Source organism: Moschus berezovskii, chromosome 19 (genome assembly GCF_049115385.1).
Source record: "Moschus berezovskii isolate FMDL1 chromosome 19, NW_MosBer_1.0, whole genome shotgun sequence".
Classification (NCBI taxonomy): domain Eukaryota; kingdom Metazoa; phylum Chordata; class Mammalia; order Artiodactyla; family Moschidae; genus Moschus; species Moschus berezovskii.
In genome coordinates, this window is record NC_142478.1 from 66,637,070 (window position 1) to 66,649,714 (window position 12,645).

The window sequence follows — 12,645 nt, forward strand, 5'->3', positions numbered from 1 at the left end:
TCCCCGGCAGTCCAGTGGTTAAGACTCCCCGCTGTCACTGCCGAGAGCTTGGGTTCAATCCCTGGTTGGGGAACTAAGATCCCACAAACTTTGCAGTGTGACAAAAACAAATGAAAAACAAAAGTATTAACTCTTTTATTCATGCTCTTCTCATTTTCCCATTTTTGTCTTCATTTATTCTCCCCTTCACCCTTTCCTCCTTTTTTTTTTTTAATTTTGTTTATTTGGCTGCCTGGGGTCTTAGTCGTGGGCACTCCTGTTTTCCAGTTGTAGCATGTAGGCTTAGTTGCTCTGCCGCATGTGGGAACCTTGTTCCCCAACCAGGGATCAAACTTGGGTGCTCTGTATTGCGAGATGGACTCTTACCCACCAGACCACCAGGGAAGTCCCCCCTTCCTTCTTTTATCCACTTCTCTCGTTTCCCTGGATGCAGTATAATGTCTGGTTGAACAGAGTGACCTCTGTTGCATCCTCCACCACAACAGTTGTGTGGTCTTGGACAGGTCACTTCATCACTCTGAGCCTCCGTGTCCTCATCCATGAAATAAGAATATTGAAGTAATTGAAAAATGAGCCCATTAGACTGGGAAGGCTGTGACACATCCGTAGCCTATGCAAGTCAACCTAAACCTAGGCCAGAGCCAATGGACCCAAATTGGAGAAAATGAAACTTAGCAATCACAAACAGCCAATTGGGCTTTCCCAAACAAACCAGCCTCTTAAGTTACAGTTAATCAAATGATTTCCTTGCTTTCACATCTTCTTTCTAAAAACCTCTCTCCTAGATCCTACCGGTAGAGTGTTCTGACCACCTTTCCTTGGCCTGATTCCGATCAGCAAGTCTTGAAAGTTTCAGTGTGCCTCAGGTTAGCTTTAAACAAGAATGCCGACAGGGCTGCTTTCTACAGTTGCCCTTATGAGAGGAAATGAAAGTTTAAATGCAGAGGACTCAGGAGCAGAGCACCCGGTGCATCTCAGGTGAGCATGCGCTCTCATAGCTCCCGTTTTTTTTCTAGTTTTTTGGCAGCAGTGCAGGACATGTAGGATCTTAGTTCCCCAACGGGATTGAACTGCGCCCCTCTGCAGTGGAAGCACAGTCTTTACCACTGGACCACCAGGGAAGTTCCTCTCACATCTCCCTGTACTCAACATGTTTGCTCAGAATCTGCCCTGCCCCTGTGCATGAGATCCCCCGGAGTTAGCCTCTGATTGGTCCCAACCCCTTGGGCCAAGCTCACGGCCAGTCATCCATATTGTATCCCCAACGGAGAAGGGAAGCAGCCACCCACGCTGCTCAGCCCAGCCAGAGCCGCCCACACAGCAAAAGAGCCTGATTAATAAATAGTTGTTGATGGGCCTCCTTGAGTATGATAAGAACTTCAGAAATGCGTGGGGGGCGAGCCTTTGGGTCCTGGTTTTGCACCTCTTGGCAAGGGCCTTCCACTCTCTGGGCCTTAGTTGCTTCATCTGTATAATGGCCTTAAAGGACCAAACAAGCTCGACTACTGGGATCAAGGGCCTAGGGCTTGACTGACCTTGTCCTGGAAACCTGAGGCCCCAGGCCATAGCCTCTGTCCTTTCTTCTGGGACAGGAACTGAAGCTTGGAGGTTGTGGAATTTGCCCAAGGAACCACAGCTTGTAGGTGGTAAGCCCAGCCTTGAACCCAGCCCTGTCTGATTCCAGGGCCTGGACTTGCTCTGCCTCTCCACAAGGTTAGGGATCATTACCTTCCCTGCTATGGTTCTAGTGCCCAGCACAGTGTAGTCACTTAATAAATATTCATCGAGAATGAATGAGTAGATTCCCCCCAACTTGGAGCCCCTAATTTTTCTCCAAGAGAAAAAGGGAAAGATGGTGTTGAAGGAAAGCAAAAGGAAAAACAACACGTGCCAGATGCTTTTAGATGTATTTTTTTGTGTAAGCTTCTGCCCTTGTTCTGCAGATAAGGAAACTGAGACTCTGAGAGGTCAAGCAAATCTCTTGCTGGCACCATGAGAGCCAGGATTTACATCCAACTTCCATAGCTTGTGAACCTCTTTTCAGTCTGCTTTTCCAAAAGTGTGTGGCTTACAGATATAGCTCTTAAAAAAGGTCAGTAGATATGGACCAGTTGGGCCACATAAAGTGCTCAGGAATATTAAATATTTTGTGACAAGTTGATAACTATGGCCCACAGAGGGGTAGCCCTGGCAGGTAGCCGTCGAGATGGACACCGCACGCACAGGCCCTGGGCCAGCGAACTGTTTCTTGGGGCTGTTCTTGGACTTGTTTGGAGGTATTCCGGCAAGAGAGGAGAAAACAGGAATGGGAGTGGCATGGTAACACTGGAGCAGCTTCCCTATTAGCTGGACCGGGACCGTGCTGGAGGCCATGCAATGCCCTTACATAAACAGCAGGTAGCGCTGCCGAGGCACATTTATCTAGGCTGGGTTTTCACAGCGTTTCATCAACCACCCTGGGTTTTCTTCAAACCTACGCTGGACTCCCCGCCCTCCCTGAAGACAAGGATGTCTTGTAGATAGGGAAGCTCAAAGTCTCTGGAGCTACAAGGCTGCCTCTCAGAAGTCCAGTTTTGTGTTTTAATAACAATAACAATAGGAATAGTAATAAAGGTAGGTATTATCCATGAGAAAAAGGTGTAAAAGGACTTTTTCATCCGAAACAGTGGTTCTCAGAAGGGGCCAGGATTAGGGGTGATTTTAATTTTTCTCTCTGGGTTTTTAATTTTACTTTGGTCACTGTTACTTGTGTAATTTTATTAAAAATAAAGCATTGGGCGACTTGCCTGGCAGTCCGATGGTGAAGACTTCGCCTTTCAGTGCAGAGGGTACCAGTTTGATTCCTGGTAGGGAAGCTAAGATTTCACATACCTCTCAGCCAAAAATCCAGAACATAAACAATAGAAGCAGTATTGTAACACATTCAATAAAGACTTTAAAAATGGTCCACCTCAGAAAAAAAAATCTTAAAAAAATTAAAACTTTGGTTGGTTGATCATAACATATTGTACTTTATACTTATGAGGTAAGTATACTTTATACTTATGAGGTGCTTTCCATGCATGAGTCGTCCAACCCTGGCAGTTCTGAATTGCCAGGAGAGCTTTCTGATAAATCCTGATGCTTGATCCCCGAGACAGAGGTTCTGATTGCTTTGGTCAGGACCGGGGCCTGGACATCTGATATTTTTTAAACTTTTAATAGATTTAGATATACAGAAAGTTTCTAAAGAAAGTACAGAGAGTTTCCTTATATTTCACACCAATTTCCCCTCTAATTATTAATAACATCTTATGAAGATTTCATACACTCATAGGAGACATATGACATGGGTTTGGGGGTAAAATACACATAAAAGAGACAAAAGTGACCACTTTAACCATTTTTAAGTGTCCAATTCAGTGACATTAAGTATATTCACAATGTACAACCATCTCAAAGTAGGATTTTTTTATTTTACTTTGTATTTCTTTTTTCAATTTTTTTTCTGTTTCAACTATTTAATGTAAAAAATTAGGTCATGGGAATACAAATCATTATTATCATTATCACTCTGCAGCTCAGACATCACACTGTGGGTATGTTTCCACAACCGGAGTGTTACTGGCAAGAGAAAGCACGAGAAAACAAAATAACTATTCAAACAGTCAGCTGCAGCCCACGTGCAGAGAGAATTCCAAAAGAATGCTGCTCGGTGGCAGCGAGGCAGGGGCCTGGATTAGTGTGGCTGCTTGGACTCTGCTGTTTCATCACTCGCACTGGTTTCCCTTCCCACGGGGGAATTTCTAAAGACAGGCGTCACCACGTGCATACAGCACGCTTTCTGGAAAACCCGTGATGTGTGCATCTCTCGCTTTTAGAATTCTTGGACCATGCAAACCACTAGGGAAGGGATGTCAGGGGTTCTCCCCCTGCTCCCTTGGGGGAAGTGAAGCCCAAGAAGACTTGTCTCTTGACAAGTCCCACTGCTGGATCTGATGTCACCACAGCTGGAGAACCACCTGGCCCTGAGAGGCGGGGCTCACCCATCCAAATCCCTTCCTCTCTAGGGGAACCGAGGCCCAGAGATGGGGTGGTCGTACCCAGTTGAAATCAGTGGCAGAGCCAGTGTCTCTAGTGAGAGCCGCTGGTGGCCCTGGTGCAGGGAGGCGGCAAAGAAGAGGAGACTCGGTCGGCACCTGCTTAACACTTAGTGTCCTAGGAATTATGGGTTATCACAACTCCATTGTTCAGATGGGGAAACTGAGGCTTAGCGTGGCTGGTCCCTATGATGTGTGCCAGGTCCCCACCCCAAAGCTTATGCTAGTTCCATTCTGCTGGGCCATCATCAGATCTGGGCACAGTCCACAGAGATGGGGCATGGAGCCAGACCTGTGTTTTCCATGCCTTTCCCCGACATGGGCACCCACTAGCCATCCCCAGATGACAGAGAGCCTCCTGTTCCTAAGTACAAGGTGGCTGGTGGCTGGTGTCGGGGCAGCTCCATTTTCTGCTTGGCCTTGAGCCCTCCCTGGCTCCCCATCTCTGTCCATGTGAAGCCACACCGTGAACAAGTCACTGAACCTGGCACGGTCTGGGCCCTGGCCGACTTTGCCCAGCACGCTAGCCATCTCTTTTTTTGAGTCTCACGGTACTATTTCTGCTGTTCTGTTCCCCATGCCTAGAAGGCTCTTTCCCCTTTTGACTCTTTCTCATCCTTCAGGTCTTGGTGTAAACGCCACTTCCTCTGAGAGGCCCTCCCCCCAGCCCCTCTAACCCGGTCAGGTCACCTAGCCTCAGAACACACTGGATTTTTCCTCCATACTGTTCATTGCAGTGCTCAATAAATGATTTTAAAGAGCAACATCCTGCCCACAGTGGACTGCAAACTTCATGAGAGCCAGGGACCTGGCTGTCTGGATTCTGGTGTGTGTCCCAGCCTCTGCTGTGTTGCTTGGTATACAGTGGGTACTTAATAAATACCTTGAGAGTGGGTGAATGAAACTGTGGCCCGTGGGGTGCTACATCCTCATAGTCAGGAGTGTGGGGACATGGACTGGAGGGCCACGCCTCTGCAGAGAGGTTTGCCACACACCTGGGCAGTGTGCAGGACTGGTTTCTAAAAATTCAGCGCGATCTCTGTTGAGCAAGCACCTGGGCTGTTCCCAGACTCTTCTGATGAGTTTCAGGAGCCTCCTTCCTGTCCCCTGAGCTGCACCTCCACTCCACCCTTTCTGGCACAGTGAAGTACCTCACATTGCTGGCCTGGGTCCTGCAGCCAAGCCAGTTACCACCTGGGGCAGCAAGAGTGAAGGACACACCCCCGGAGCCGCTAGTGGAACCAGAAGGCAGAAGGGGCTTTTATTTTTATGGCTTCAGCTTAGTTCATTTATTTTATTTCTTTAAATTTTATTGAAGTGTTGTTGATTTACAGTGTCGTGTTAGTTTCAAGTGTACAGCAGAGCGAACCAGTTATACTAATACATGTGCTCACTCTTTTTTTAGATTCTGTTCCCACATCGGCCATTACAGAGCATGGAAGAGTTCCCTGTGCTATGCAGTGGGGCCTTTGTTTCTTAATTTATTGATTTGTGTGGCAGCATCAGGTCTTAGTCACATCTTCGTTGCCTCATATGGGGCCCTTCATTGCAGCACACGGACCCTAAGTTGTGGCTCATGGGCTCTGTAGCTGTGGCGTGTGGGCTTAGTTGTTTCAAGGCACGTGGGATCTTAGTTCCCCGACCAGGGATTGAACTCACATCCCCTGCATTGCAAGGCAGATTCTCAACCATGGGACCACCAGGGAAGTCTCAATAGGTTCTAAATAGTTATCTGTTTTCTGTGTGTAGGAGTGTGCCCATGTCAATCCCAGCCTTCTGACTTATCCCTCTCCCCGTAGAAACGGCTTTTGAAATACTTGTTCCAGACCCATCTGCTCTGTGGGGAAACTGAGACACACAGAGGGAAACAGAGTCTAGAAACCAGTCAACAACAGAGTCAGGACCAGATCCAGGGGGCCCCTGAGAAGTGGGCCTGGCTGCTTTCACTCTGCTTCCACCCAGAATTACTGAGAGCTGGGCAGGGCACTTCTAGAATCAACAGTCTCACCTTCAGCATCCCCAGCTGACTTAGGCCAGGCGCCAACCTGTGTCCCAGGTGGTTCCTTAAATCCTTAGGTGCCGTCTCCTTGAATGTTCTCACTGTGTTGAAGGAGGGGCTATTCGGATACCCATGTTCCAGATGTGGAAACTGAGACTCAGAGAGGTTCTTTGCCCGGGGTCACACAGCTAGAAGTGGTAGAGCTACCATAGCAATGGTAGTTTGTTGTGACAATGTCTTAGGTCAGTGATTGGGTTTCCTTACAGCATTTTTTCCCCAAGGCTGCCCCATGGGTAGAAAATGAAGTAGAATTCCTCCCTTTACTCTGTGCTGTTTAAATGCCCAAAATACTATTTTCATGCAGCAACTGAAACAAAAAATGTTCAAATATTTAGCTGTCGTCTGTGGCACTGTTTTCCTGGGATGGCAGCAAGCAGGCCTGCTGGCGAGCGTCGCCTTCGCGTTAATTAGGGAGAAGCGGCAGACGGGCTCCGCGAAACTGCAAGGCGGGTTGGCATGGCGGCTCTTCACACCCAGAGGAGTTGGCTCAACAAAGCCAATTTGGCACGTTTAATCCTGCTGAAAACCTGGCAGTTGGGGAGGTGACATCACTGGAATCAATTATCCCCGCAATTGCCAGTCCTGGGTAGAAATAACTCAAGAAATCGATTCGTAATAACCACAGCATTCATCGAGGGCTGACTGCCTGCCAATGCCCACCCCCCACCCCTGGCCAGGTTTCCATTAACCTGTTAAACCCCACATCAGCCCTGAGAGGTTAGTACCATGATTACTCTCCTCAGTTCACAGGTGGGATAAACTGAGGGGAAGTGTAGCCAGCTGAGGAACAGCCCTCAGAAAGATCAGGTGCTATCCCCTGAGCCTCTCAGTGTGACCTGATTTGGAAAAGGGGTCTTTGCGGATGTGATTAAGGGTTGAGATGGAGAAATCATCTTGGATTATCTGATGGGCCCTAAATGCCATCACAAGTACCCTCCTTATAAGAGAGAAACGGGAGACTTCCCTAGGGGTCCAGTGGTTAGGACTCTTGTGTTTCCACTGCAGGAGGCACAGGTTCGATCCCTGGTCTGGGAAGATCCTGCAAACCATATGGTGCAGCCAAAAAAAAGAGAAAAAAGAGACAGGGACCTCACATACACAGAGGAGAAGACCATGTGAAGACAGAGGCAGAGGCCAGAGTTATGCAGCCACAAGTCAGGGACATCTGGAGCCACCAGAAACCAGAAGAGACAAGGGCCAAATTCTCCTCTAGGGCCCTCCCAGCATGCGCAGCGCTGCTGACACCTTGACTTTGCCCCCGAGATACAGATTTAGGACTTCTGGCCTCCAGACTGTGGGAGAATACATTTCAGTTGTTTGAAACCGGCAAGTCTGTGGTCATTTGTTACAGCAGCCACTGGAAACTTATACAGCAGTACGGCCCATGGCCAGACAGCTGTGAAGAGACTCAAAACATCGGAAGTGCTCAATAAACGTTGGTGTGGTTGTTCGCTCACTATGTCATGTCCGACTCTTGTGACCTCACGGACTGCCAAGCTCCTCTTTCCATGGGATTTCCCAGTCAAGAACATTAGGGTTACCACTCCCTTCTCCAGGGAATCTTCCTGACCCCAAGGGTCAAGGCCATGTCTCCTGCATTGACAAGCAGATTCTTTACTGCTGAACCACCAGGGAAGCCCTCAATAAATGTCATCTGTTACTATTATTATGACCATATTATGACCAAATCAGCCTTGGGAAGTTGATTTCCAGGGTGAAATGTCCAAAAGAACATGAACGTAGCCTTCTTTATCCATCTCAACAAACACTGTTGAGAAGGGACCGTCTGAGTCACTGACATTTGATGATTTGGTTTGGGGAGAAGCTATTAACACAGGTGGAGTCGGTTCAGGAAAACCATGAAACTTGGTAGGATGAACACCTCACTCCCACTGAGTCAATGCCTAGCACTAGAATTAACTCCACTGGCCAAGCTGGTCCTGCAAATCAATTTGAGAGCAGGTTCATAGCTGATGGAGTAAGTGTGATGGCCCAACAATTCAAAAAGGTGAGGTGGCTCCTCTGTGTCTGGAAGTATCTCCCACACAAAACCTTGTTTATTGTGGACGACATCCTTTGCCCTCTTCGGTTCAGAGTAATATCTAGTGCATATGTACTGAATGTGTGAAGTTTGTCCCACTGCAGTAAGCGAAAGTTGGGGGTTGATGGTCCATAGCTGATGGCCCCAGCCTGCTAATGTTTATGTGGCTCCTCCCCGTGCTTTCCATCCCCTCTTCTCCCTCCCCTTCCCACCCATTCCCTTCCCTTCCATTATGATTTGTTGTTGTTTAGTTGCTAAGTTGTGTCAGACTCATTGTGACCCCATGGACTGTAGCCTGCCAGGTTCCTCTGTCCATGGCAGGTGGATTCATTACCACTGAAGCCCCTGGGAAGCCCCCTCCTCCCACTTCCATTATATTCGATAATAGTTTGATCCAGGAACTTCCCTGCTGGACCCGTGGTTAAGAATCCATTTTGTAGTGCAGGGAGATGGGTTTGATCCCTGGTGTGGGAACTAAGACCCCACATGTGGGGCAACGAAGCCCATGCATGTGCCATAATAAAGAATCCAGGGTAGCCTAAACAAAAGTTTGATCCACTATGGGGTCCCAGCAACATCAATGTGAGCTGTAGGGGGAGGGGGATAAGATACATGCTGGTCCACAGAGGGTCCATTTTAGCCCAATGGGATAAAAAGAGTGTCCATATGGGGTGAGGGTGGCCCCTTCATAGGGGCCAGAGCTTGTGTGAGTGAGGAGGGCATCCTAATGGAAAAGAAGCTTGGCATGGGGGGGTCAGGTGGCCTCCGAGGTGGCACTAGTGGCAAGGAACCCAGCTGCCAATGCAGGAGATGTAAAAGATGTAGATTTGGTCCCTGGGCCAGGAAGATCTTCTGGAGGAGGGCATGGCAACCCACTCCAGTATTCTTCCTGGAAAAATCTCATGGACAGAGGAGTCTGGAAGGCTACGGTCCATAGAGTCACAAAGAACTGGACACGACTGAAGCGACTTAGCACGCATGCATGGGGTGTCAGAGATTGAGCAGTGTGTAGAAGGTATTCTTGTTGGGTAGAGGGCAGCATCAACAATAAGCAATCATGATATATGGGGTGGGGGTTGGTCAAATAAGTAAACACACTGAAAATACTATGTTTCTCACTGTCGGAGAGGAGGTTACCAACATGAAAAAAGTAGCATTAACCCTGTGGAGTTAGGTTGGAATTGGATCTACTAGTGCAGCAGCAGCAGCAGGGTGAACTCATGCTTTTCAACACCAACAGAAGACCATGGAAACAAATATAGATACAAATGTGCGTGTGTGTGGACTTCCCTGGTGGTCCAATGGTTAAGAATCCACCTTGCAATGCAGGGGATTTGGGTTCGACCCCTGATCAGGGAACCAAGATCCTACATGCTGCAGGGAGTCTCAGCCCACACACACCAACCAGTGAGAAACCCGAATGCTGCAGCACAGATATCACATGCTGCAATTAAGACTCAACGCAGTCAAAAAGTACAAGAAGAGCCCGGAATATCTTGTTCCAGAAAGTAAGGAAATGTTTAAAGAATGATAGGGAGACAGAGCCAGCTGAAAAGGACAATCACGGGCTGAGTCTAGAACACACTGGGCACCCAAATAAATAATAACAGCAATGGACTGTAACCCATGGAATCAGAAGTCTGTACTGATGAAAAGAAATAAATGGAAAGTCTGATGAGAGATGGGATAGTAGTCTCAAAGTACCTCCCTATGAACTATGTATTATTTTCAAAGAGGAAAGAGGAGATTCAGAGGCTCTCTGAGAGTGGTGGGGACTGTGGCGAGCTGGGGGTTCCATCCCAGAGCAGGCACTTAAAAATTTTGTTCTATGGATATGTAGGTATCAAGACATCGCATTCACTCAGAACAACGACCCATCTCACCACATCAAACCCATATTCCATGGCAAGACAGTTTTTCTAGACTTGAATTTTTGATATCAGCCACAGTCTCCGGTGGTTTGGCTGAGATGGAGCAAGTTGAGAAATCGGGGTGTCATCTGAGGCTGGCGGTCCCCATGTAGGCTGTGATCTCTCTGCTGAATTAATGGCAGGGCTGTGTCTGAAATATGGGTGGGAGTTCTGGGTCCAAGTTCTGGGTGGACTGGTGAGGGAGGCTTCAAGGAGATGGTATCTTAGTATGCCTGAGGGGAGTGAGGTTGGGTGGGGTGGGAACAAGCCAAGGTTGACGGCTTGGGCTTCTCTTCGTGGGTGAGCTGACTTGATGGAACATGTTAGGGTTTGGGTCATGAGTAAGACATGACAATAGTCTTTTTTCCCCCAGATCCTTTCATTTCCTGACTATATATGGGTTTGGAACAGCCTCTTCTCTCGTTTGCCCCTTGCAAGATTACACTGAAAATTTTGAATAAAGTTTGGCAATTATTTTTACTGACACCAGTGAGTTCTCATTGCCCTTTGCTTAAAATCCAAACTTTATACCACACTCTGCTTAACCCAACAAGCCCTGCTCACCTCCCTGAGCTCAGTTCCTATCCTCATTTCTCTGCCTCATCCTCTCACTCACTCCACTTCCATTCCCTCCCCTGGTTGCTTGCACACACCAAGCTTTCTGTCATCTTAAGGCTTTTGCATGTGTCCCAGCCACTCTGGCTGTCTCCTACTTCTTCTTCAGGTCCTGGATCAAATGTCACCACTTCAGAGGTACTTACTGCCCCTCACTCCCTCAGGTCAGTTCAGTGCAGTCGCTCAGTCGTGTCCGACTTGAATCACAGCACGCCAAGCCTCCCTGTCCATCACCAACTCCCGGAGTTCACTCAAACTCATGTCCATCGAGTCGGTGATGCCATCCAGCCATCTCATTCTCTGTTGTCCCCTTCTCCTCCCACCCCCAATCCCTCTCAGCATCAGAGTCTTTTCCAGTAAGTCAACTCTTCGCATGAGGTGGCCAAAGTATTGGAGTTTCAGCTTTAGCATCAGTCCTTCCAATGAACACCCAGGATTGATCTCCTCTAGAATGGACTGGTTGGATCTCCTTGCAGTCCAAGGGACTCTCAAGAGTCTTCTCCAGCACCACAGTTCAAAAGCATCAATTCTTCGGCGATCAGGTTTCTTCACAGTCCAACTCTCACATCCATACATGACCACGGGAAAAACCATAGCCTTGACTAGACTGACCTTGGTTGGCAAAGTAATGTCTCTGCTTTTTAATATACTATCCAGGTTGGTCATAACTTTCCTTCCAAGGAGTAAGCGTCTTTTAATTTCATGGCTACAATCAGCATCCGCAGTGATTTTGGAGCCCCAAAAAGTAAAGTCTGACACTGTTTCCACTGTTTCCCCATCTATTTCCCATGAAGTGATGGGACCAGATTCCATGATCTTAGTTTTCTGAATGTTGAGCTTTAAGCCAACTTTTTCACTCTCCTCTTTCACTCTCATCAAGAGGCTTTTTAGTTCCTCTTCACTTTCTGCGGTAAGGGTGGTGTCATCTGCATATCTGAGGTTATTGATATTTCTCCCGGCAATCTTGATTCCAGCTTGTGCTTCTTCCAGCCCACCATTCCTCATGATGTACTCTGCATATAAGTTAAATAAGCAGGGTGACAATATACAGCCTTGACATACTCCTTTTCCTACTTGGAACCAGTCTGTTGTTCCATGTCCAGTTCTAACTGTTGCTTCCTGACCTGCATATAGGTTTCTTAAGAGGCAGATCAGGTGGTCTGGTACTCCCATCTCTTGAGGAATTTTCCACAGTTTATTGTGATCCACACAGTCAAAGGCTTCGGCATAGTCAATAAAGCAGAAATAGATGTTTTTCTGGAACTCTGTTGCTTTTTCCATGATCCAGTGGATGTTGGCAATTTGATCTCTGGTTTCTCTGCCTTTTCTAAAACCAGCTTGAACATCTGCAAGTTCACGGTTCACGTATTGCTGAAGCCTGGCTTGGAGAATTTTGAGCATCACTTTACTAGCATATGAGACGAGTGCAACTGTGCGGTAGTTTGAGCATTCTTTGGCATTGCCTTTCTTTGGGATTGGAATGAAAACTGACCTTTTCCAGTCCTGTGGCCACTGCTGTTTTCCAAATTTGCTGGCATATTGAGTGCAGCACTTTCCCAGCATCATCTTTCAGGATTTGAAATAGCTCAACTGGAATTCCATCACCTCCAGTAGCTTTGTTCATAGTGATGCTTCCTGAGGCCCACTTGACTTCACATTCCAGGATGTCTGGCTCCAGGTGAGTGATCCTGCATCCTATCAAAAGCACATCCTCAGTCATCCCTGTCACTCCACCTTAATTTATTTTCTTCATTACACTTAGCATTTGAATTTGTCTTATTTGCTTATGTTTTGTATTGCAATATAATGTGTTATCGTGTCTCCTCAACTAGAATGTGAGCCCCACAGGAGCCAGGATTTTGCTGTACTGCTCATCACTTTATCCTCAGCGCCTAGCCCAGTGCATGGTGCATGGTGGGAGCATAGTAAACTGTTTCTTCT